This window comes from Lacerta agilis, chromosome 4, assembly GCF_009819535.1.
Source record: "Lacerta agilis isolate rLacAgi1 chromosome 4, rLacAgi1.pri, whole genome shotgun sequence".
NCBI lineage: Eukaryota > Metazoa > Chordata > Lepidosauria > Squamata > Lacertidae > Lacerta > Lacerta agilis.
The window spans coordinates 89,590,316-89,592,876 of record NC_046315.1 but is presented as its reverse complement, the minus strand read 5'-3'; positions in this window follow the sequence as shown (position 1 = coordinate 89,592,876).

Sequence of the window (2,561 nt, the reverse complement as noted above, 5' to 3'; positions counted from 1 at the left end):
CATTTAAAGAAATATTGTAATATAGAGAATATTTGAAAATCTAGGGAAGAAGTTAGGGATTTCCGGATAAAAATTTGGGTAAAAAGGAAATAGAGGAGAAAATTGGGTTGCAAAATGAATAATTGAATAAATGGAAATTAAGAGGTAAGAAAGTTAAATATGAAGATGATTCTGCTTAAAATAGGAGGAAAATGGAATCCAGGAAGGGAAGATCGGAGGAGGTCCCTTCAAGATGTTAAGAAAATTAGATAAAAAAATAGCATACTGTTATTGTTATAATTGTTATGTCATGTTTTTGTTGTTGTTGTTGGTGGTGGTGGTGGTGTGTTTGTTATACATTATAAAATGAATAAAAATTATTATATATATAAAAGCAATAGTCATACAAGAGCTATGCAAAAACTTCCAGTGAGTCAGCATGTGAGGAAGAATCTGTGGGTGTAAAGCCGGGGAGGGACGAAATAGAAGTTTATCTCTGTTCCTCATTTTTCATCACATTCCCACATCAGTCTGGCAGCATTTTGATCTGCATTGCTACTAAAACAGTATGCACATTTTTGCATGTGACGTTGCTCAACATAAATATTTTTTGCAAGCACTTTTTGCTAACATAATGCATTTCAGTATGTTTTTTTTCAGTACTGCGATACTTCTATGCACACTTTCCCCTAATATACATATTTACGTACAAATTATTTGGTTGGAGAACTGCATCAGAAAATCGGAAGAAATGCAAATTTTGAAGCTTAGTTCAGTTTTAGTTTGGGAATGGCAGATTAGATCGGTTCACATCAAAACGTAAACCAAACTGAATTTCTCTCTTACCCTTATGGAGAGCTGCTATGAATTGGTACGGTGGAATGCAGATTCATACATCTTATAACACAGAATCAGATAAGTGCTGGAGATGCAATGAGACTGAGGGTATGTTCTATCATATGTGGTGAACCTGTAAAAGGGTAAAAGAGTATTGGGAAATAATTCATAATGAATTGAAAAAAATGTTTAAAAGTACTTTTCAAAAAAACAAACAAACCCCAGAGTCCTTTTTGTTGTGGATAATTCAGACCGAAATTCCCAGGTGTCAAAAAAGGTTATTTATGTATGTCACTACTGCAGCCCGTGTTTTGTTAGCCCCAAAATGGAAAAGTAATGAGGTCCCAACTAAAGAAGAATGGCAGCTTAAACTGATGGAATATGCGCAGCTTGCAGACCTAACATATAGAAAAAGAGAACAAGAACATGCGTTTAGATAAGACTGGAAAATGTTTATTGAATATATGGGGGAAATTGTGTTCATTTGAAAACGTGGGCAGCATTTATATAAATTCAACAGAGTATATAAGTTTTGATGGATGTAATGATGGAATACTGAATGGTTTAGTTTATATAAAATATGCAGGGGTTTATGTTATGCAAAATGAACCATGATGGAAAGAGAAGAAGGGAAGTCATTGAGATTTTAAGGTTGTTTAAATGAATATTCTAAAATGTAAAACAGAAAATTTAATAAAAATAATTTTGGGGGGGAGAAAAACACTATTCACGTGGTGGCAACTTCACATGAGAGAGCTTACAAATATGAGAGGATTTATAAGTCTTAAAAGTGAATCTGGAAAAAGAAGGGAATGTGAAGTACAGAGGGAATTTAATGAATGAAATTGAAATTTGACGTGCGGAATATAGATGTAAGATATAAGGAAGACATAATATGAAAGAAGGGAAGTCTATGGATTTAAGTTGCAAATGTTTGGAGTGATATAATTCTTTATTTTTATCTTATCTTCATTTGTAAAGTTATTGTAAATAATTTTTGTGTTTGTATTTGACTAAAAATTAATAAAAACTATTTACGGAAAAAAAACTTCACATGAGAGAGCTTACACCCTTTTCAGGAACAGAGGTTGCTGTATGTAACATTCACACGTCACACTACACCATGGTTTGGCATGATATGCATGAGCGGGAAGGAGGTGTTGCAAGAGAGGAGAGCATTTCAGCTTGTGCACAAACCACAGTTTAGCATGATACGTACCCACAGCCACAGTGACGTGTGCGATTGTCAGCTGGGTATGAAGAGACTTTTCTTTAGTGGCTCCAAACCCTCCCAGTTCCAAACCAGTAAGTTTTAATAGACACTTATCTTTATAAAAGCAGTTATGCTACTACTGGGGTGGGGTGGGGAGATCTTCTTGAAAGCACATAGAAAATAGTATGCTTTCCTGACACTTTTCAAAAAGAGCATGAAAACAGTGGAATTATTGCAGGTACCTAAAAATGGGATTTTTTTCATATCAGATCCCTTTTTAAAAGGCCCAGTAAGGTCACCAAGTTGAGCCCCCAAAATAGGACTGAAAAGTTATCACCCATTAAAGTGAGTTCCATGCAGTTACTGCAGTGGCTCTTTTACAATGCATGATGAGATTGCGAACGGTTTTAAGCACCACAACATTATCCTTCAGCAACAGCAGCAGCTCTGTCCAGTAGGAGAAAGAATTGAGCCTGTGGAAGACAGAACAGCATCTGGGCATATTTTGCAGTGTTTTTAAATGGCTTTGGAA